The following is a 24,889-nucleotide window of genomic DNA, read 5'->3' as shown; positions in this document are numbered from 1 at the left end:
AGGGGGATGTACACAGTGAAAGGGGTGAGGAATCGGAGGATGATGATGAGGAGGACATCTTGCCTCTGTAGAGCCAGTTTGTGCAAGGAGAGATTGATTGCTTCTTTTTTGGTGAGGGCCCAAACCAACCAGTCAGTTCAGTCACAGTCGTGTGGCAGACCCTGTCGCTGAAATGATGGGTTCGTTAAAGTGTGCATGTCCTGTTTATACAACATAAGGGTGGGTGGGAGGGCCCAAGGACAATTCCATCTTGAACCTCTTTTTTCTTTCATTTTTCTTTGCATCATGTGCTGTTTGGGGACAATTTTTTTGAAGTGCCATCCTGTCTGACACTGCAGTGCCACTCCTAGATGGGCTAGGTGTTTGTGTCGGCCACTTGTGTCGCTTAGCTTAGTCACACAGCGACCTTGGTCCGCCTCTTTTTTTCTTTGCGTCATGTGCTGTTTGGGGACAATTTTTTTGAAGTGCCATCCTGTCTGACACTGCAGTGCCACTCCTAGATGGGCCAGGTGTTTGTGTCGGCCACTTGTGTCTCTTAGCTTAGTCACACAGCGACCTTGGTGCGCCTCTTTTTTTCTTTGCATCATGTGCTGTTTGGGGACAATTTTTTTGAAGTGCCATCCTGTCTGACACTGCAGTGCCACTCCTAGATGGGCCAGTTGTTTGTGTCGGCCACTTGTGTCGCTTAGCTTAGTCACACAGCGACCTTGGTGCACCTCTTTTTTTCTTTGCATCATGTGCTGTTTGGGGACAATTTTTTTGAAGTGCCATCCCCTTCTGACACTGCAGTGCCACTCCTAGATGGGCTAGGTGTTTGTGTCGGCCACTTGTGTCGCTTAGCTTAGTCACACAGCGACCTTGGTGCGCCTCTTTTTTTCTTTGCATCATGTGCTGTTTGGGGACAATTTTTTTGAAGTGCCATCCTGTCTGACACTGCAGTGCCACTCCTAGATGGGCCAGGTGTTTGTGTCGGCCACTTGTGTCACTTAGCTTAGTCACACAGCGACCTCTGTGCAAATTTTAGGACTAAAAATAATATTGTGAGGTGTGAGGTGTTCAGAATAGACTGGAAATGAGTGGAAATTATGGTTATTGAGGTTAATAATACTATGGGATCAAAATGACCCCCAAATTCTATGATTTAAGCTGTTTTTTAGGGTTTTTTTGAAAAACACACCCGAATCTGACAAAAAAAATTTCGGTGAGGTTTTGCCAAAACGCGTCCGAATCCAAAACACGGCCGCGGAACCGAATCCAAAACCAAAACACAAAACCCGAAAAATTTCCGGTGCACATCACTAGTGCCCCCAGTGTACATTATACCACATTGTAGTGCCCTTAGTTCACATTATGACACTTTGTATTGCTGCCAGTTTAACCAGGCATGTTTTGTATTTAATATCACTGCCACTTAATATTCTGGGTCAAACCCGTCAAGATGCAGTGGCTTACAAACTAAATCTAGTTTTTATAATCCATGTCAGGACTACACTGCAGCCAAATTGGGATGGTTTCTGATAGACAGTACAGATTAGTATCCAGATATTCCATGCTATTACATACCCCATGATTGCAGATACACAGGTATAAGTTGATCACAGGTGTGTATACATGTTGGATTTGTACTCTACCAGACAATATAAAAAGCTTACAATGTAAGGGCAATCAATTTGTTTGCTCATCAGAAATCCTCAAGGCCTTCTTGTAAGTGGTTTTAAAGAACATACTGTGGGACCGCACTGCATGAAATCATTATTTGTATCACATTTAGGAGTCCTCTCATACACTATCTATAAAGCCATTTTTTTTAATACCTAAACATGATAACATACAAAGGGGGAGATGTATCAAAGCTTGGAGAGACTGTAAAATGTTGGCTAGAAAGTGATTGATTGGAACTTTCTCCAATGTTTGATACATCTGCCTCAAAATATGTATAGATTTATATTACAGCCCTGTGAGCCAATACAGTGCCCTAGGGCTACATTGCAGGCTTGTACATTCAACTGTATGGGTGAATCTGTAATGTTGGTGGACATGAGTTGACGGAGATATGGTACAAATGCTGGCAACTTGTAGTAATAGCTTATAATTGAATTGTCACTATAAAGAGGAGAAATGGGAACTGGAGCGTTTAGTATGAAAAATACCTAAATACAGTAATACACATGGAAACTTCAAAAAGCACAGCTCTAAAAGTTTCAATTTTGACTGAGAGGTAACATGTGTTTCACAAAGGGTAAAAAGACTTATGAATGATTTTGGACAGTGCGCTATGGTGGTCATTCCGAGTTGTTCGCTCAGTAAATTTTTTCGCATTGCAGCGATTTTTCCGCTTAGTGCGCATGCACAATGTCCGCAGTGCGACTGCGCCAAGTAAATTTGCTATGCAGTTAGGTATTTTACTCACGGTTTTTTCTTCGTTCTGGTGATCGTAATGTGATTGACAGGAAGTGGGTGTTTCTGGGCGGAAACTGGATGTTTTATGGGTGTGTGCGAAAAAACGCTACAGTTTCTGGGAAAAACGCGGGAGTGGCTGAAGAAATGGAGGAGTGTCTGGACGAACGCTGGGTGTGTTTGTGACGTCAAACCAGGAACGACAAGCACTGAACTGATCGCAGATGCCGAGTAAGTCTGGAGCTACTCAGAAACTGCACAGAGATGTCTTTTCGCAATATTGCAAAACTTTTGTTCGCAATTTTAAGAAGCTAAGATTCACTCCCAGTAGGCGGCGGCTTAGCGTGTGTAAAGCTGCTAAAAGCAGCTTGCGAGCGAACAACTCGGAATGAGGGCCTATCTTCTTACATCCTACTGAATGTCACCAATACATGGAAAAACTTACAGCATAAGATTCAGTCAGGGCTGGTTATATAGAAATATCTTTCCAATTAGGTTTCTACACAAAATATCACATATGTTTAAAGTATTCCCTTTCAAATTCATGCTTCCAACATGAAATATATTCAGGTCATTTATGGCTTCAATTGCATAGGGCTGATTGCCTCCATAGTCATTCTCTCAGAGATGAAGAAACTAATGCTGGATATCTCTGCCACGTAGCCTTTTATTTTTTATTTTTTACACTGGTATTGTAACTTTAATTCGATTATCAATTCTAGTGACATTTGTTTTATACACTATTAGCATTTAACATTATTGTTTTTTTATGTTTACTGTGTCCAGGTGCATGAAAAGTCATCCTACAAAGTGTGCTGTGATACTTGTATTGTGTCCGTCGGTAAATCATATTGAACCACTCATGTGTTCTATGTCCTGGTCAGTGTTCCATCTGTGCATCTGTTCCATTACAGCAATTTTGAAGGTGTAACACAAAGGAAAATATCTTGCACATTCTAAATCATCACCAATAAGAACCACTTACCCTTTTGTTTGGACTGCCCTCATCATTAGTTTAAACAGCCATGATTCATACAAAATATTATTCATTTCACCTAGATTCATGTTACATATAATCCTGACAATAAGTGGAAGTCTGGCTGACTAGTTGAAGAGTCAATTGTTTGATATTTTTGTTTAATACATTTTTTACTTTCATGCATGTTTTGCACATTGCTGATCATTTAGAGCCTATTTATTACCATCCGCATCCAAGGATGCGGATGTGGTGTGATAAAATTGCCTGTATCCGCACAGCGAGAATTGATTACATCGCACGGATGGATCACTGGGACATATTTGTAGTTTTTCATGTTTTATTGCATTTGTTCATTGTACTTGGATAGAGGAAAAGAATAGACCACTGCCTGAATCTCAGAACTTCCCATTTGTATCTGCCCTCTGGTTTTGCACAGAAAGCATTATTAAATCCTAGGCAAGTATGGTCTTCATTTACTTCTGCACTTCATCGTAGATACATTAAACGTGACCTATCTATAGCAAGTGGGCAGTGGGCAGTGGACTATAGTAGAGGGGGGGGGGTAGCCCACCTTATTATGGGGGCTTAGATCTTCCCTATTCCAGCTCAGTAGTGCAAATACTGTTTACTCTTGTCAATGCATAAAGGAATCTTGAAGTCGGTAGAGTGCACTTGCTATTTATGCCAAAGAACTTGGGGAAATATTTTAACTAATTGCCGCAAAAAATAAATAATATGAGGCTTGCTGTAACTACTTTTCAGCTGCTCACTGTCCCTTTTTTCCTGAGATGATGTTGATGGCCAGTGAGTAGTAATGACAAGATGCTGGTACCATTAATGAACCTGGGCTGTCCATGGGTCCAGGGAGTAGGGAGGAAGACACTATTATTATCTTTTTACCCATTCTCATTTGAGAAGATATTAACCCTAGAGCGCTCCACCTGCCCCTTTCTATTTTTATATTTAATGCCTATAAAATTATTAAAGCTATCAATTACCCCCCAAGAAAATCAGCTGTGGTTCCCAAACATTCTTGAATCACCGCGCCCTAGAGTAGCAGCATATTTTTCACGACACACCTCTAAGACAAAAGTTTCTTATTAAGAAATTCAGAAAAAAAAATCAAATTCAGTACATTGTGCTTACCTGTCATTCCTAGGTTCAGTTATGTGGTGGTGGAAAGGGTTGCGCTTCTGTTTGTCCACATATTTTATGATTTGTAAAAAGAGCACTGGCTTTGCATATCACATTGACAATAATGTGGTTCAGTCCTTGACCCTTGCAAGTGCCCCGCGGCACCTCAGGGTGCCATGGCACCCAGTTTGGGAAATACTGGTGTAAACTAAGACAGAAAAACAATTTCCCCATCCATCTGCAAATTGGCTAATCTGGATGGTGGATACTAAAGAATAGAGTTTTACAGACAGTTAAAACATGTGGAAAAGCATGTATAGAGAAGGCTTCTAATGTGACACTGCCCAAAGTTGTTAGCAGGGTAGGTCGCCTCAATTTGCTGCTACAGTACCTGCATGTTTAATTATACATGGAGAATTTGGAAGCTACAAAAAGTACCTCTTGCCTTTGACAAAACATACCTGCAAGCACAGATATAGCATAAAATTGACAGACACAAAAGAAAGAGACAGGAACATTTTATGTATAATTCCAATCACACATTTAATGAGACCCAACTTATTGCATTAACTTTTTAATTTTTATTTCTATTACAGATAATTCCACGTGACAAACGGTGTCCATTATTGCCAGTCAGTCAAGCGTTAACATATATTACAGATCTCTTGGGCCATGGATGGATTTGTGTGTGTGCATATTTGCAAACATGCTTTAATGTTAATATATTCAATTCTCACTGTCACTGCAGTCAGATTTATTTGGTATAGGCACAACTAATATTTGCAGAGTAAAAATACTTTTTAATTTACTCCACATGTTTACATTGGCAAACGTAAGTTCAGCTCTCAGTTCCTCATGGTGATCTTCCACCAGACATGGAAACTATGGATTTAGACACACACATCTCTCTATTCACATTATATTTTTTATAATAAATTTTATATATATATATATATATATGTTTTATATATATATATATATATATATGTTTTATATATATATATATATATATATGTGTGTGTGTGTTTTATATATATATATATATATATATATATAAAAAAGTGTGATGGTTTGTATAGAATTAGGTGCCTGGGTGCCCCCTGCAGTTGCAGTTGAGTATAAATAAAGGGAAGAAATAAGACAGCGGCACTCCAGGGCTTAAAGTGATGCAATAGCCAAAATGTGAATTAAAAATCATATATCAAAAACCAACGTTTCGGGGCCCGTAGCCTCTTTGTGACAAAGGGGCTACGGGCCCCGAAACGTTGGTTTTTGATATGTGATGAGTTTTAATACACATTTTGGCTATTGCAACACTTCAAGCCCTGCAGTGCCACTGTCTTATGTGTGTGTGTGTGTGTGTGTGTGTGTGTGTGTGTGTGTGTGTGTGTGTGTATGTGTGTGTGTGTGTGTGTGTGCGCGCAAATGCCTGGTACTCACTTCCTCAACGTACAATAGCAGCCTCTCGGGTACCTTTCCTAACCTGTAGCAGGTACGTATAAGCAGTGCAAATGGATGGCACTCCCAGGATCAATAAACTTCAAAACATGCTCTTTAGTAGGACCTACTAAAGAGTGTGTTTTGAACTTTATTGATCCGTGGAGCGCCGTCCATTGGCACTATATATATATATATATATATAGAAAATGTAGAGATTGGTGGCACTCACGCAGACTTGATAAATGCAGGAAGAAGTTTCTTTATTTGGCAAATAAAGAAACTTCTTCCTGCATTTATCAAGTCTGCGTGAGTGCCACCAATCTCTACATTTTCTATATTGTCTATTGCTGACCTGGAGGGCACCGCAGCAAAGGTATTTTTCCACTTTTTATTGGAGTGCCGGTATGACTTTGGATATATATATATATATATATATATATATATATATATATATAAAAACACACATACACACACACACACACACACACACACATACACACACACACACACACACACACACACACACACAAGAAATATATATTGTTTACACAATCATTATTTTGGTGTAATGGTTCTCACATATTGGGGGATATTCAATTGTTTGAAAAGTCAGTTGTGTGTCTCTTTTTTCCTATCTAATAGACAGGAAAAAACAGACACCCAACCGACTTTTCAAACTTTTGAATTCCCCCCTTAGTATGTTGGTTAGTGGTTAGTGCACGGATACTCAGATGTCCTTAACCGACAAGAAAATAGTAATAAGAAGGATCCTTAGGGGAAAAAAACACAAAATCTATTCATAAAAGTTTATTTATTTATACTTGCTTGTTTTTCCTCCCTTCATTAATTTTATATGTGTAGACGAGGCTGGAGAACACAGTAGCTAAGGCTTAGTGACATGATCTGCATCACCTAGCCGGTGGGAGAGGGACAATTATAGGGTGTCTGGAGTGTGATAATGCACTCTCATCATCTCAGTCCTGACATTCAAAGGTAAATTTACTAAAGCTTATAAAATGAAAAATTGCGGTGTTGCCCTTACACCAACCAATCAGATTCTAGCTATTATTTCTATATTGCATCCTTGAAAATGAAAGACAGAATGTGATTGGTTGCTATGAGCAACACCAACACTTTTCATTTTTAGAAGCTTTAGTAAATCTAGCCATCAAGATTTTAATAGTGTGATTGCATGCTCTCTCAGGTGTTTTGTAGGTGGTGTCCTAAAATGGGAGTTTCTCAGACATTCTTGGAAAGTAGACTGTGACAGCCAGATTTACTACCCTATGATAATGCAAGTGTCCTATCTGCCATGGGCATGACTATAGTGGATGCAAAGGGTACCATTGCTATGTTTCTTAGGGGGGGGGGGGGGGAGATGCAGGTTACAAAGTTGCATACCAATTTCCTGGGTTTGGCTGCTAAGTAATTGGGTCTGATCCATTGCATAGTCTGAATTATGTGACATTGCATTTTCAGTGAGAGGAGTGTGTAGGTAGTGGATGTTATACTGGTAAGGTGGCCTTGATATGTGGCATAATATGAACTGGGGATACTGTACAGTATGTCATAATGGGAATTGGGGATACTGTGTTGTATAATGTGTACTGGCAGCCCTACAATGTGACATCATGTAAATCAGGGAACTACAATGGTTCAGAAAATGAACTAGGGCGCTACTATGGGGAATAAAATGAATAACTGTTATGGAGAAGTGTCTTTCTAGAAGCCATTGGGACTGGGGCCCCTTTCATATGTTGCTATAGGGTCCACAAACTTCTGGTTACACCCCTGCACACAGATTTGTGTGTACAGTCATAGTCGGAAAGCGCAATGGAATTTGCTGTGCTATATAAGAAACTGTTAAATAAATAAATCCCCCAATTTATCTGACACTTACCCAAGGCTGGGTGCAACAGATGCATGAGAAACAGGCATCATACACAACTCATAATAGAACAGGGGTCTTGCTACACGCTCATGGTACTCCCACAAGACAGATGTCTTGGGTGCGCTCAGAAGGTAGCTGCCCAGGTGTATATTTACTAAGAATCATATTTGTGTCGATTTGGTGGGAGTTTCATCTCGAATTGTATAGGTCGTGTTTTTTTGCAACTTTTTGAATAAATTGCATTTAATTTACTAAGCTGCCGAGTTGTCTTCTTTCGTATTTTCCGATGTTGCTGTGATTCGTATTGTCGGGCAGTGTTTTGCGGGAGTGATTAGTAAAACACTGCCGGACATAACACAATGAATCCCGGCCAGATCAGTGAGATCCGTGCAGGGCTTCATGCCCTCCTATGCGAAACCAGCCTCGGGCTCTTTCAGCCGGTTCTAGTTGTAAAAATACAGGGGGAAAATAGCGTAGGGTCCCCCCATATTTAAACAACCAGCACCAGGCTCAGTGTCCGGTCCTGGTTCAAAAAATACAGGGGACAAAAGATGTAGGGGTCCCCCGTATTTTTAAAACAGCACCGGGCTCCACTAGCCAGAGACATAATGCCACAGCCGGGGGACACTTTCATATAGGTCCCTGCAGCGGTGGCATTACCCCCCCCCCAACTAGTCGCTGGTACCTTTAGTTCTACTACAAAAAAAGTGACCCCTATTAACTCTGTGCTTAACCGCAGACCGCAAAGTTCCCATCATTGGTTACAATGGAGCTGCGCTAAGCTACATTGTAACCAGTGCGCTCCTCCTGATTGACAGTGCAGGAGCGCACAGCCAAACAGGAGAGCGCCATGATGTGGCGCTCCCTGATTGGCTGGCGGGACCTTCACTGACAGAAGTCAGGGGGGGTCCCGCCATTTGGGGAAAGGGGTTCCATGTTTACACATGGCCCTTTAGTTGCGAGGATCGGATTTTCGATTTTTATTTTAAACAAGTATGTGGACTACGACGAGAAAGAAGAGGACAGATCTACACTGGAATGTTTGTAAGTATAATTTTATTTTTACAGGTAATCCGTGGATTCTACTGGACAAGTGGACATGAATCGCAGCGTTGGATGTAGGTAGGTATGTGAGTGTGTAAGTGTGTGTAATTAAAATTGTACTGTCACGGTGTCCTACTGTGTGTACTATTTTTTGGGGGGTATTTTTTTGTAGTAGAACTACAGGTACCAGTGGGCCCCTTATTTTCCCGCATGCTGGTACTTGTGGTTCTCCAAGTACCAGCTTGCGGGAAGGCTTGCTGGGACTTGTAGTTCTACTACAAAAAATAATATTCTTTCATTTTACACAAAGGCTATCAGCCTCCCATCCACCGCCCACGGATGGGGGGGACATCCTCGGGCTTCACCCCTGGCCCTTGGGTGGTGGAGGGGGTACCCCTTGATTTAAGGGGTCCCCACTCCTCCAGGGTACCCTGGCCAGGGATGACTAGTTGGGGGGGTAATGCCACGGCCACAGGGACCTATATAAAAGTGTCCCCCGGCTGTGCATTATGTCTCTGGCTAGTGGAGCCCAGTGCTGGTTTAAAAAATACAGGGGACCCCTACATCTTTTGTCCCCCATATATTTTTAACCAGGACCGGACGCAGAGCCTGGTGCTGGTTGTTTAAATATGGGGGGAACTCTACGCTATTTTCCCCCTGTATTTTTACAACCAGGACCGACTCAAAGAGCCCGTGGCTGGTTATGCTTAGGAGGGGGGACCCCACACAATTTTTTTCTTTGAGTTTTCACATTTTCACACCCCTACCCACAGATAAGCATGCACGGATCTCACTGATCCGTGCATGCCTATCAGAATACGGATAAAAAAAGCAGGTCTATTTTAAAACTGTTTTTTTTAACGAATTCTATGATTTACCGGCAGTGTTTGGCTATTGCCGGCAGTGATTGTGAATACGAATTCTTAGTAAATTACCGAGTTGTATAAAATAACAGGCGTGTTTGACTAATGCTGTATTCATTTGTATTTGTGAACTCTGCCGTTAAAACAAATACAAATGCCCTCATCACTGCTGAGATTTGTGTTTAGTAAATTCCCGAGATGACTCTTTGGAAAAAAAAAACTCGGTCAAAATCGGGACCTTAGTAAATATACCCCCCTCCCCCCAGTGTACACCAAGAAATGTCAGTTTCATGGGCATATAGAACAAGCCACAAACCTAGCCTCCATCAAGGAGCGACTATATCCATATCTATGGTATGGTGCAAGTCAGAATCAGGTACTTATAGTTTTGATGGGCTGTTATAGGCAGTATGGTATGTCCCCTATAGACAGTGAGGTAGCTACATTACCTGCCTGATTAATCTGCTGTATCCCTAAAATAAGATGTAATTTTGTGTACAGGATCCTAAATATGATCATCTACCCCTGTAAGTCATTTAACCCTCAGTCAGGCGCAGCAAAGTTGTCCTCGCTCCCCTCTCCGCCCCAAAGTACCTTCCTATCTCTAGGTGCTGTTCAAAACACCCCTAGACAGTTTTACTGCCGCCTGCGTGGAGTGCAGTAGTGACCCTCCTGGCCTCTCAGGCCCATTGCGCCCAGACTCGTACGACTTTTGAAGGTTCGTATTTCCTTTTATTTTCATCTATTAATTGTTTATTTTGCTAATTTTATGAATGAAAAAAACAAAGGTTGTGGATATTTTGCGCAAATATGTAGGTTTGTCCAGGGTGACCTCTCAGGCACACTGCGCCTTCAAATGTCAGTATTTTTTGTTTTACTTACTTTGAGGTTAATAAATTAGTTTTTTTTAATCAGATTTAGAATTTTCTCTCTTTGTATGTCCTAATGAAGGTCACTGATCACTTTAAGTACGTTAGAATTGAGTTAATTAGGTGCAAATGAAAATTTTCTAACAGGCGCCTGTCAGGCACACTGCATCTGAACCCGGGAGTCCCAGAGGTGCGCCTGATGGAGGGTTAACTACTTTTCATACCTTTCCTTTGGAAGAATGTAGGAAAAGACTACTGGGAGAGTGAGTAGTTATTATTATTATTATTATTATTATTATTATTATTATTATTGTTGTTATTATAAGTTAATTAGCTGTTTAAAGTATTAATTATAAATAAAGACAGTATGAAACTTGGAAATGGCTGGTTTAATCACCCTTTACTTTCCTAGGTACAATCATTTAGTGAGAGTCAAAGTGAATTCAGAAAAAACAAAAACATATCAACCAATCAGGAGAGAGGTGAACACATTATAGTGGGCAGGGAGTGTTTGGAGCTTACTATCACTTTGGCATGCCCTATACATTTTAGTCACAGTAAGAATTCCAGTTTGATCTTAAAAAGTGTCTTACAAAGTGTCTGCTCAGATGTACCATAAGTGAACACTCTGAGGCATACAGAGCAGAATATTCTGTGATAAGTTATTATTCTACTCAGTAACAAGAATCAGGACTGCAGTGAGGAAAGTTGGGTCCCATGCCAGTGCTATAGGGGGCTTGGCCGCACCCTTTGTGATCTTTGAGAACAGTCTTCTACTGGTGTCCCATCATGAATTGGCAGCAAGCCTCTGAAGAGGGTGTGGTAAACACCTGTTGAGGTTAAGGCAGTGACTGGCAAGTCTGTTGCTGTGCCCCCTCCAAACTCTTTGCATTTCTAACAAAAAGCTATATAGAATGACGCACAGTGAAAATTGAGTCGGCACATCTATGTAATACGATGACATCCTATTAAGCAAACATTTTATAAATAAAATATATGTGCTGCCTTTTGCTAACCTCAGGAAAAGTGACAGTATACTTCAGTAATCCTTATAGACAATGTCTTTTTTTTATATGCTTTATTGCAGATATCTATGAGAGGTATTACACACTGTGATGTTTATAGAACTGTGCGATGCATAATTCACATGAAAAAAATCAGGAAGCAAAGTAGCATCCCACTTTGACCTCTCATAGGGGATATTTATCAAATATTGGCGAGAGATAAAGTAGAGCATACTAAACTACCAACCAAACAACTTCTACCTGTCATTTTTCTAGCATAGCCTATAAAATGACATTTAGAAACTGATTGGCTGACCATTTTATCGCTCTCTACTTTATTTATCTTCAAGATTTGAAGATATGTTTACTATCCATATGTTTACTATCCAGAGGTTTCTCAAAGAGACCTATTGTCACTAGGGTTGACCTATAGTTTTTAGAATTTGACAAACTGCGGCATAGTACAGTATATCTACCCAAAGCTCTGCTCACACAGCTCCACAAAATTACACAATTTAATAGGGATGCGATCAGGATCCCAGAAGTTGGAATCCTGACAGTTAGAATACAGACAGCAGGCAGAATCACAAAGATAGGTACTGGCCTTGGGGTTAGGGTTAGGCACTAGGGGAAGGGTTAATTTTAGGCTGCGGGAGTGGGGGAGGTTAGGGTTAGGCTGCGGGATGGGATGGTTAAAGCAGTTCCGTAAATAGACATTTTAGCGCTGTGTGCAAGAAACGGCATTGCCCCCCCCCCCATGCAAGACAGGGGCAGTGCGCGCCACAGCCGCTTGAAAAATATATAGGGGCGTGGCTTCATGGGGAAGGGGCGTGGCCACAAAATAATACCAATTCATACTACGGTGCACAGTAGTCTCCATTATTCATTATATGGCACACAGGTAGTTACGGCGCTGGGTTAGAGTAAGGCTGTGGGAGGAGATGGTTATGCTGTGGGAGGGGTGGGTTAGTGTTAGGGTTTGGATTAGGGGTAGGGTAAAAATACCATGATCCATCAGGATTCCGCTGTTTGTATTCCGTTGGTCCTGACTGCCTGGATTTTGTAACCAACCTGTTAATGTAAGCAACAGGCTTGCAGTGCAGTGAATGCAAATATATGGATTATGCCCAGGACTGTAGTTTTCTGAAGCCTCCATAGATTCCTTTGCATGATATTTTTCAAAAATGTAATATAGTATTTCTTGCACAATTGCAGTTCTCTTCATGGCCATATTAGATAAGCAGTGGTCTAGTAAATCTGACTATATAACACCTACAGAAATCACTTTTACTATACTTAAAATTATCATCAGTACACGTTTGTCTTTCACTGAATTTCTCTGTCCCTTTTGAAACACAGGTTGAGTATCCCATATCCAAATATTCCGAAATACAGACTTTTTTGAGTGAGAGTGAGATAGTGAAACCTTTGTTTTCTGATGGCTCAATGTACACAGACTTTGTTTAATACACAAAGTTATTAAAAATATTGTATTAAATGACCTTCAGGCTGTGTGTATAAGGTGTATATGAAACATAAATGAATTGTGTGAATGTACACACACTTTGTTTAATGCACAAAGTTATAAAAAATATTGTCTAAAATTACCTCCAGGCTGTGTGTATTAGGTGTATATGTAACATAAATGCATTCTGTGCTTAGACTTAGGTCCCATCACCATGATATCTCATTATGTTATGCAATTATTCCAAAATACGGAAAAATCCGATATCCAAAATACCTCTGGTCCCAAGCATTTTGGATAAGGGATACTCAACCTGTATCAACATTACAGTTGGGGCTATAGGTTTACATTTTAAATGCTCATGAGACTAATTAATACCTTGGCTCAGGGTCCAAATTACACCGTTATCCAATTCCTAGGTTGTATAATATTTTACTGTCTCAGCAAGGGGATCAGCTGTAGCGAAGCCAAGAGGGTCCTGTATGTAGACAAAGTTCCACAGTTACATATGCAACATCTATTCTGGTATACCCTATATACTGCAATCATGAGACACAGCACGCACTGAACTACTACAATGAATATACATAATTATGAGATCCCCTTAACCTCTCTACCCTGGAGGGAGTTACTGGGTCAAAGAACCTTACTAGTTTTAAGATTATGAAATGTATATTTATCCTCAGTAATTCGGACACAGAGAGTTAAAGCAGCTATAATATTAAATGGAAAACACGTCAGGTTTTTCATTTAATATAATTTCTATTTTACATTTTGGCATGAAGGGCCCACTGGGGTAATGCAGTGGCAGAGATCTGTGTTTAGCGTGTGGCCAATCTCCAGAGGGGGTTTGGCTAATGATTAGGGAGTGCATGGTCTGGGCCCCTTGATAAATTGTGTATATATTAGAGATGAGCGGGTTCGGTTCCTCGGAATCCGAACCCGCCCGAACTTCAGGTTTTTTTAACACGGGGCCGAGCGACTCAGATCTTCCCGCCTTGCTCGGTTAACCCGAGCGCGCCCGAACGTCATCATCCCGCTGTCGGATTCTCGCGAGGCTCGGATTCTATCGCAAGACTCGGATTCTATATAAGGAGCCGCGCGTCGCCGCCATTTTCACACGTGCATTGAGATTGATAGGGAGAGGACGTGGCTGGCGTCCTCTCCGTTTATAGAGAAGAGAGTGAGACTAGAGTAGAGAGAGACACAGTATTTACTTTAGTAATCTTGGGGAGCATTAGGAGGAGTACTACTACTTGCTGAAGTGATAGTGTGACTGTATATCTGACTTGTGGGGGAGACAGTGGGGAGCAGTTAGAGTCTGAGAGCAGGAGTACATATTTTAACGTACAGTGCACACTTTTGCTGCCAGAGTGCCACACTGCCATTGTGACCACACTGACCACCAGTATATATTGTGATTGTCTGCTTAGGAGTACTACTTGCAAGTTGCTGATAGTGTGACCAGTGACCTGACCATCAGTTTAATTAATCACCACCAGTTTAATATATATATATATATATATATATATATATATAATTGTATATAATATATATATAATTGTATACCACCTACCTGTGTTTTTTTTTTTTTTCTTACTTCTTGATACATACTACTATAGTAGCTTACTGTAGCAGTCTGCGGTGCTGCTGAGCTGACAGTGTCCAGCAGGTCCGTCATCAGTCATTACATAATAAATATATATACCTGTCCGGCTGCAGTACTAGTGATATTATATATATATATATTAATTTCATCTCATTATCATCCAGTCTATATTAGCAGCAGACACAGTACTGTAGTCCACGGCTGTAGCTACCTCTGTGTCGGCAGTCGCTCGTCCATCCATAAATGTATACCACCTACCCGTGGTTTTTTTTTTTTCTTTCTTCTTGATACATACTACTATAGTAGCTTACTGTAGCAGTCTGCGGTGCTGCTGAGCTGACAGTGTCCAGCAGGTCCGTCATCAGTCATTACATAATAAATATATATACCTGTCCGGCTGCAGTACTAGTGATATTATATATATATATTAATTTCATCTCATTATCATCCAGTCTATATTAGCAGCAGACACAGTACGGTAGTCCACGGCTGTAGCTACCTCTGTGTCGGCAGTCGCTCGTCCATCCATAATTGTATACCACCTACCCGTGGTTTTTTTTTTTTCTTTCTTCTTGATACATACTACTATAGTAGCTTACTGTAGCAGTCTGCGGTGCTGCTGAGCTGACAGTGTCCAGCAGGTCCGTCATCAGTCATTACATAATAAATATATATACCTGTCCGGCTGCAGTACTAGTGATATTATATATATATATATATATATATATATATATATTAATTTCATCTCATTATCATCCAGTCTATATTAGCAGCAGACACAGTACGGTAGTCCACGGCTGTAGCTACCTCTGTGTCGGCAGTCGCTCGTCCATCCATAATTGTATACCACCTACCCGTGGTTTTTTTTTTTCTTTCTTCTTGATACATACTACTATAGTAGCTTACTGTAGCAGTCTGCGGTGCTGCTGAGCTGACAGTGTCCAGCAGGTCCGTCATCAGTCATTACATAATAAATATATATACCTGTCCGGCTGCAGTACTAGTGATATTATATATATATATATTAATTTCATCTCATTATCATCCAGTCTATATTAGCAGCAGAAACAGTACGGTAGTCCACGGCTGTAGCTACCTCTGTGTCGGCAGTCGATCGTCCATCCATAAGTATACTAGTATCCATCCATCTCCATTGTTTACCTGAGGTGCCTTTTAGTTGTGCCTATTAAAATATGGAGAACAAAAATGTTGAGGTTCCAAAATTAGGGAAAGATCAAGATCCACTTCCACCTCGTGCTGAAGCTGCTGCCACTAGTCATGGCCGAGACGTTGAAATGCCAGCAACGTCGTCTGCCAAGGCCGATGCCCAATGTCATAGTACAGAGCACGTAAAATCCAAAACACCAAATATCAGTAAAAAAAGGACTCCAAAATCTAAAATAAAATTGTCGGAGGAGAAGCGTAAACTTGCCAATATGCCATTTACCACACGGAGTGGCAAGGAACGGCTGAGGCCCTGGCCTATGTTCATGGCTAGTGGTTCAGCTTCACATGAGGATGGAAGCACTCAGCCTCTCGCTAGAAAAATGAAAAGACTCAAGCTGGCAAAAGCACCGCAAAGAACTGTGCGTTCTTCGAAATCCCAAATCCACAAGGAGAGTCCTATTGTGTCGGTTGCAATGCCTGACCTTCCCAACACTGGACGTGAAGAGCATGCGCCTTCCACCATTTGCACGCCCCCTGCAAGTGCTGGAAGGAACACCCGCAGTCCAGTTCCTGATAGTCAGATTGAAGATGTCAGTGTTGAAGTACACCAGGATGAGGAGGATATGGGTGTTGCTGGCGCTGGGGAGGAAATTGACAAGGAGGATTCTGATGGTGAGGTGGTTTGTTTAAGTTAGGCACCCGGGGAGACACCTGTTGTCCGTGGGAGGAATATGGCCGTTGACATGCCTGGTGAAAATACCAAAAAAATCAGCTCTTCGGTGTGGAAGTATTTCAACAGAAATGCGGACAACATTTGTCAAGCCGTGTGTTGCCTTTGTCAAGCTGTAATAAGTAGGGGTAAGGACGTTAACCACCTCGGAACATCCTCCCTTATACGTCACCTGCAGCGCATTCATAATAAGTCAGTGACAAGTTCAAAAACTTTAGGCGACAGCGGAAGCAGTCCACTGACCAGTAAATCCCTTCCTCTTGTAACCAAGCTCACGCAAACCACCCCACCAACTCCCTCAGTGTCAATTTCCTCCTTCCCCAGGAATGCCAATAGTCCTGCAGGCCATGTCACTGGCAATTCTGACGATTCCTCTCCTGCCTGGGATTCCTCCGATGCATCCTTGCGTGTAACGCCTACTGCTGCTGGCGCTGCTGTTGTTGCTGCTGGGAGTCGATGGTCATCCCAGAGGGGAAATCGTAAGACCACTTTTACTACTTCCACCAAGCAATTGACTGTTCAACAGTCCTTTGCGAGGAAGATGAAATATCACAGCAGTCATCCTGCTGCAAAGCGGATAACTGAGGCCTTGACAACTATGTTGGTGTTAGATGTGCGTCCGGTATCCGCCGTTAGTTCACAGGGAACTAGACAATTTCTTGAGGTAGTGTGCCCCCGTTACCAAATACCATCTAGGTTCCACTTCTCTAGGCAGGCGATACCGAGAATGTACACGGACGTCAGAAAAAGACTCACCAGTGTCCTAAAAAATGCAGTTGTACCCAATGTCCACTTAACCACGGACATGTGGACAAGTGGAGCAGGGCAGGGTCAGGACTATATGACTGTGACAGCCCACTGGGTAGATGTATGGACTCCCGCCGCAAGAACAGCAGCGGCGGCACCAGTAGCAGCATCTCGCAAACGCCAACTCTTTCCTAGGCAGGCTACGCTTTGTATCACCGGTTTCCAGAATACGCACACAGCTGAAAACCTCTTACGGCAACTGAGGAAGATCATCGCGGAATGGCTTACCCCAATTGGACTCTCCTGTGGATTTGTGGCATCGGACAACGCCAGCAATATTGTGTGTGCATTAAATATGGGCAAATTCCAGCACGTCCCATGTTTTGCACATACCTTGAATTTGGTGGTGCAGAATTTTTTTAAAAACGACAGGGGCGTGCAAGAGATGCTGTCGGTGGCCAGAAGAATTGCGGGACACTTTCGGCGTACAGGCACCACGTACAGAAGACTGGAGCAACACCAAAAACGCCTGAACCTGCCCTGCCATCATCTGAAGCAAGAAGTGGTAACGAGGTGGAATTCAACCCTATATATGCTTCAGAGGTTGGAGGAGCAGCAAAAGGCCATTCAAGCCTATACAATTCAGCACGATATAGGAGGTGGAATGCACCTGTCTCAAGCGCAGTGGAGAATGATTTCAACGTTGTGCAAGGTTCTGCTGCCCTTTGAACTTGCCACACGTGAAGTCAGTTCAGACACTGCCAGCCTGAGTCAGGTCATTCCCCTCATCAGGCTTTTGCAGAAGAAGCTGGAGACATTGAAGGAGGAGCTAACACGGAGCGATTCCGCTAGGCATGTGGGACTTGTGGATGGAGCCCTTAATTCGCTTAACAAGGATTCACGGGTGGTCAATCTGTTGAAATCAGAGCACTACATTTTGGCCACCGTGCTCGATCCTAGATTTAAAACCTACCTTGGATCTCTCTTTCCGGCAGACACAAGTCTGCTGGGGTTCAAAGACCTGCTGGTGAGAAAATTGTCAAGTCAAGCGGAACGCGACCTGTCAACATCTCCTCCTTCACATTCTCCCGCAACTGGGGGTGCGAGGAAAAGGCTCAGAATTCCGAGCCCACCCGCTGGCGGTGATGCAGGGCAGTCTGGAGCGACTGCTGATGCTGACATCTGGTCCGGACTGAAGGACCTGACAACGATTACGGACATGTCGTCTACTGTCACTGCATATGATTCTCTCCCCATTGAAAGAATGGTGGAGGATTATATGAGTGACCGCATCCAAGTAGGCACGTCACACAGTCCGTACTTATACTGGCAGGAAAAAGAGGCAATTTGGAGGCCCTTGCACAAACTGGCTTTATTCTACCTAAGTTGCCCTCCCACAAGTGTGTACTCCGAAAGAGTGTTTAGTGCCGCCGCTCACCTTGTCAGCAATCGGCGTACGAGGTTACTTCCAGAAAATGTGGAGAAGATGATGTTCATTAAAATGAATTATAATCAATTCCTCCGTGGAGACATTGACCAGCAGCAATTGCCTCCACAAAGTACACAGGGAGCTGAGATGGTGGATTCCAGTGGGGACGAATTGATAATCTGTGAGGAGGGGGATGTACACGGTGATATATCGGAGGATGATGATGAGGTGGACATCTTGCCTCTGTAGAGCCAGTTTGTGCAAGGAGAGATTAATTGCTTCTTTTTTGGTGGGGGTCCAAACCAACCCGTCATTTCAGTCACAGTCGTGTGGCAGACCCTGTCACTGAAATGATGGGTTGGTTAAAGTGTGCATGTCCTGTTTATACAACATAAGGGTGGGTGGGAGGGCCCAAGGACAATTCCATCTTGCACCTCTTTTTTCTTTTTTTCTTCTTTGCATCATGTGCTGTTTGGGGAGTGTTTTTTGGAAGGGCCATCCTGCGTGACACTGCAGTGCCACTCCTAGATGGGCCAGGTGTTTGTGTCGGCCACTAGGGTCGCTTATCTTACTCACACAGCTACCTCATTGCGCCTCTTTTTTTCTTTGCGTCATGTGCTGTTTGGGGAGTGTTTTTTGGAAGGGCCATCCTGCGTGACACTGCAGTGCCACTCCTAGATGGGCCAGGTGTTTGTGTCGGCCACTAGGGTCGCTTATCTTACTCACACAGCTACCTCATTGCGCCTCTTTTTTTCTTTGCGTCATGTGCTGTTTGGGGAGTGTTTTTTGGAAGGGCCATCCTGCGTGACACTGCAGTGCCACTCCTAGATGGGCCAGGTGTTTGTGTCGGCCACTAGGGTCGCTTATCTTACTCACACAGCTACCTCATTGCGCCTCTTTTTTTCTTTGCGTCATGTGCTGTTTGGGGAGTGTTTTTTGGAAGGGCCATCCTGCGTGACACTGCAGTGCCACTCCTAGATGGGCCAGGTGTTTGTGTCGGCCACTAGGGTCGCTTATCTTACTCACACAGCTACCTCATTGCGCCTCTTTTTTTCTTTGCGTCATGTGCTGTTTGGGGAGTATTTTTTGGAAGGGCCATCCTGCGTGACACTGCAGTGCCACTCCTAGATGGGCCAGGTGTTTGTGTCGGCCACTAGGGTCGCTTAGCTTAGTCATCCAGCGACCTCGGTGCAAATTTTAGGAGTAAAAATAATATTGTGAGGTGTGAGGTATTCAGAATAGACTGAAAATGAGTGGAAATTATGGTTTTTGAGGTTAATAATACTTTGGGGTCAAAATGACCCCCAAATTCTATGATTTAAGCTGTTTTTTAGTGTTTTTTGAAAAAAACACCCGAATCCAAAACACACCCGAATCTGACAAAAAAAATTCGGTGAGGTTTTGCCAAAACGCGGTCGAACCCAAAACACGGCCGCGGAACCGAACCCAAAACCAAAACACAAAACACAAAAAATTTCAAGTGCACATCTCTAGTATATATATATATATATATATATATATATATATAGTAAATACTTCTAGTACATGCAATGTGCCAGATTAATACCAGCAATGCACTGTAGAAAACACACCATAGTCCTGTGCAGTATAATGTAACATATATATATATATATAATGTATAATTTAAGTGCACAGTCTGCAACCTGATCACTAGAGAAGGAGGTGGGACGCTTGAAAGTGGGGCACACCGGGGGTTTCCCTTATACCCCTGTGGGCCCGTCCAACCCTGTCTAGGTATACGTAACAGAATCAAACGCAAAACCTATGTAAATATTATTAGTATAAATAAGAAACAACTCATAGGCAAATGCAGGGAGGGTTTCGACCACTATAGCAATTGTATATCATACAATCTTACTAGAGCTGAACATGCACTCTAACATCAAACAGTTGTAAACCCCGTCTAGAAATCCTGCGTTTGCCACTACAACTTTCTGTATTGAAGTGAAACTTTTAAAAGTAAAAGCTACCATATGGCAGAGAACATATTACATATAACGATAATAGAAAAAGCATATTGAGAGAAAATGTCACATGAAGTACAAAATGTAGATGTTTTAAAAACACAGACATAAATTTGATAGAAAACTAGAGTGACAGGAGCAATGACAGAACCACAGGCCTTGTCACTCAGCTGAAATTCATCTCTAGTGATAAATTAATCTACGCAATCTCTATGCTGTAATCCAGGAATTCCACTTCAGAAGGTGAACTCAAGTTATTTTCATTACTATCAAATATGAGCGCTCCAGAACTGGTTCTGAAAAAAAAAACCAAGAAAAGAAAGTTAAAAGCATACACATACTATTGTACATATACACTTATACGAACATATATGACAATGACGGAACTAGCAAGTGGCGGGCCCAGGTGCAAAAATATGCTCCCCCCACATGTTCTGTGAAAAATCACTACACTACGTCCAGTGTCGGACTGGGGCATCAAGGGCCCACCAGGGAAATGCAATCAGAGGGTCCCACTAAGGGGCGTTACCATATGCTGGAAGGGAGGAGTGGCCAGCCATTAAAGATGCCACCTAACAGTATATAATGACCCTTGCACCGGAATTGGGAGGCCCTGAGACCTCCTTCCACTCCCCTGACCAGCTCGCCCCCCAAAATCCCGCCAGGCTTTCCTGACTGGGAGCCAAATGTGTCGGTCACACATGCTGCACTGCCCGGGGCTGCGACCTGACCTCCTCTCATTCCAGCTTGTACCTGTTCAGCAGCCCCTCCTAAGGACATGTCCCTGGACCAAGGCAGCGCAGCCTTCCCCATCTCCTCCTTGGCGGAGGACAAGATCAGTACTAGGTGTCCCTGTGTGAGGGAATGAAGATGGAGGAGAGCAGCCGCTGAGGGGCAGAATGTGAGGCATAGATGAACAGTCCTCTACGCACCACATGGCTAAGCAGCAGCCTCTTCCACCCGGGCAGCCTCCTGGAAAGCCAAGTCCACAGCTTCACCCCCAAGCACAGAAGAAAGACAAGATTACAGGCTGGATGCTGATACATATACACACACATACACTCCCCCCTCCCTTTCTTTCTCTTCTCTCCCCCTCTTCTCTCCCCTATCTTTCCATCCTCTCTCTCTCTCTCTTTTCTCTCCCTCCTCTGTCTTGCCATCCTCTTCCCCTACCCCTTTTATCTCTCCTCCCCACTCTCACTCTCTCAAGTTTTTGTTTTGTTTATTGGAGGGGGGGCGCTAAATTACTGCCTTGCCCCTACTGCCAGAAGTACTAGTTTCGGCCCTGCTTCAGCACCGGAAGACTCCCCAGGCCTCAGCCCCCTCCCGCTGGTGGTACCCGCTAACCGCACTCACCAGCTCCAGGGCACCGCATGCCTCCTCCTCCTGCGGACCATAGCGGCGGGATTCACGGTGGGACCGAGCAGCACAGTGTGACGTCATGACGCTGCTAGCAGTGTCATGACGGCAGTGTTACAAACCCACAGTGCTCCTCTGGGAACGAACGGAGCCTGCCACCAGCCTGGCTTAGTCCCGCTCACCTGCAAACATGGGCATGGTTATCAGCTGGCAGGGCCTACCGGTGGTTCCCTCGGTTCCCCGGCAGGCCAGTACAAGCCTGACTACGTCTCTCTATGCACTGTGATACATCAATACTCTTCTCCCCCATGCGCTGCACTACATCACTGCAATACATCCCCATACAGGCGTCAAAAGGGGGGTGCCGGCCACACCCAGGTCTCTCCCTTCCAGGGGGTGACACCAAAATGCCAGGTCCTCTGCAGTGACAGGAGTCGGATGCTGCAGTGTGACACTATCCTGAAGCAACCAACTCCTGACACTGAGAAGGAGCCGGGATTGCAGGCATTAATCTTTGGGGATAGACCAGCATCTACCGGGATGCTGAGCACACCCCAATAGTGATGTAACTGAGCGGTTTCCCGCTAAGCCATGCCCCCATAGTGACGTCAGTGGGGAACTCCCGTGAAGCCATAGCCCTTTCTGTATGGCCGCACTGAGGATCACAACCCTGATGATGCCACTGCACCTGCCCCCCCTGCGCTGTGATATATCACTAAACTACATGCCCCCTAAGCGCTGCACTTCATCACTACAATACATCCATTCTATGTGCTGCACTCCATCACTACACTACTCCCCCCCCCCTCCATTTTATGCACTATATCACTACGTTACATTTTCCCGATGCTTTGCACTACATCATTACACCACTAGGAGCTCCAGACAGGGTTGTACAAGGACGGAAGGGTACTGTGGAAGGAGCAGGTGAGCCTGGCGCTCTGGGTGAGAGGCAGAAAAATAGAGGGTGGGCGTGTAGAGTGGAAGATTGACGGCAGGGTAGAGGGGAAGAAGTGTGAGGGCCTAGTCCTCTGGGTGGGATGTAGGAGAATAGAGGTTGGCAGCAGGAGTGGATTTAGAGGTGAGGGCACCCCTAGGCAGTGCCGTAACTAGGCATTTTAGCGCTGTGTGCAAGAAACGACATTGGCGCCCCCCCATGCAAGATAGGGGCAGAGCGCGCAGTAGGCGCGTGAAAAATATATAGGGGCATGGCTTCATGGGGAAGGGGCGTGGCCACAAAATAATAGCAATACATACTACGGTGCACAGTAGTCTACATTATTCAAATCACGCTGCACAGTAGCGCCACTACACCAGGTAGAGCCCCTTTTATACATTACAGCAGACAGCGTCCCCCTTTTCACACATTACAGCAGACAGTCCCCCTTTTTACACATTACGGCAGACAGCGTCCCCTTTTTACACATTACGGCAGACAGCGTCCCCTTTTTACATATTACGGCAGACAGCGTCCCCTTTTTTACACATTACAGCAGACAGCGTCCCCCTTTTTAACATTACGGCAGACAGCGTCCCCTTTTTACACATTACAGCAGACAGCGTCCCTGTTTTTACACATTACGGCAGACGGTGTCCCCCTTTATACACATTGCAGCAGCCAGCGTCCCCCTTTTTACACATTACGGCAGCCAGTCCCCCTTTTTACACATTACGGCAGCCAGTCCCCCTTTTTACACATTGCGGCAGCCAGGCCCCCTTTTTACATATTACGGCAGACGGTGTCCCCCTTTTTACACATTGCGGCAGCCAGTCCCCCTTTTTACACATTAAGGCAGCCAGTCCCCCATTTTACACATTGTGGCAGCCAGGCCCCCTTTTTACACATTACGGCAGCCAGTCCCCCTTTTTACACATTACGGCAGCCAGTCCCCCTTTTTACACATTACGGCAGCCAGTCCCCCTTTTTACACATTACGGCAGCCAGGCCCCCTTTTTACATATTACGGCAGACGGTGTACCCCTTTTCACACATTGCGGCAGCCAGTCCCCCTTTTTACACATTATGGCAGACGGTGTACCACTGAGAGAGAAAGAGAGGGAGAGAGAGAGATACTTACCATCTACCCGCTGCCAGGCTCCTCGTGCTGGCAGATCCCTCGGTGCAGGCATCAGACAAGGAGGAGGAGGGAGGGGGACTGGAGCAGCAGCAGCGCTATTTCATTGGTAGTAAGTGCTGCTGCAGCTGTCCCCTCTCCTTCCGTATTGGCTGCCCGGCGCTGCTGTGGATGCTGGGATGGAGGAACCACATCCCAGCATCCACAGCAGCACCGGGCAGCCAATACGGAAGGAGAGGAGACAGCTGCAGCGGCGCTTACTACCAATGAAATAGCACTGCTGCGGCTCCAGTCCCCCTCCCTCCTCCTCCTTCTCTGCTGCCCGGCGCTGCTCTCTTCTCCCTCCACAGCGCGGCAGCGCACGGCGCACACAGCAGAGGCGGCATGTAATGAGTCAATTTGACTCATTACATGCCGCTGGCCGTGCGCCCTCAGGGTAACTGCGCTGTGTGCCAGGCCCACTTGGCACACACGTAGTTACGGCCCTGCCCCTAGGCACAACAGTTTTACTATATGCAGCAATACTGTATGTCCTAGTGGCCAACTTACCACAAACATGATGGGAACTCATGGCTGTGAGACAATATACAAGGGATAGGAACAAGCTCAGAAGACTGGCAGGCAGAAATCATAGAAAGCATTAAATTACATCTAAATATAGAACCGGGTGCTGTTACACGGAAAGGTGTTTTTTTTATAATG

The 24,889-nt window shown here is 44.1% G+C and overlaps 1 long non-coding RNA gene across 2 annotated transcripts in view; it reads right to left on the bottom strand.

The window, feature by feature from the left end:
* Nucleotides 1–9,688: 9,688 nt before the first annotated feature.
* LOC134969370 (uncharacterized) overlaps nucleotides 9,689–24,889 on the bottom strand; it is a 36,670-nt gene continuing 21,469 nt past the window's right edge. The window contains exons 3-5 of one of the 2 annotated variants that reach the window (XR_010189461.1): nucleotides 15,792–15,878; nucleotides 13,465–13,564; nucleotides 9,689–11,522 (exon numbers count right to left, since the gene is read on the bottom strand). This is a non-coding gene — a long non-coding RNA (uncharacterized LOC134969370). The remainder of the gene's footprint in view (nucleotides 11,523–13,464; nucleotides 13,565–15,791; nucleotides 15,879–24,889) is intronic. The other variant, XR_010189462.1, reaches the window with a different exon arrangement.

The sequence above is a fragment of the Pseudophryne corroboree genome, chromosome 11 (genome assembly GCF_028390025.1).
Source record: "Pseudophryne corroboree isolate aPseCor3 chromosome 11, aPseCor3.hap2, whole genome shotgun sequence".
Taxonomy (NCBI): domain Eukaryota; kingdom Metazoa; phylum Chordata; class Amphibia; order Anura; family Myobatrachidae; genus Pseudophryne; species Pseudophryne corroboree.
The sequence above is the reverse complement of the archived record's forward strand: the minus strand, read 5'-3'. Positions and strand labels throughout refer to the sequence as shown.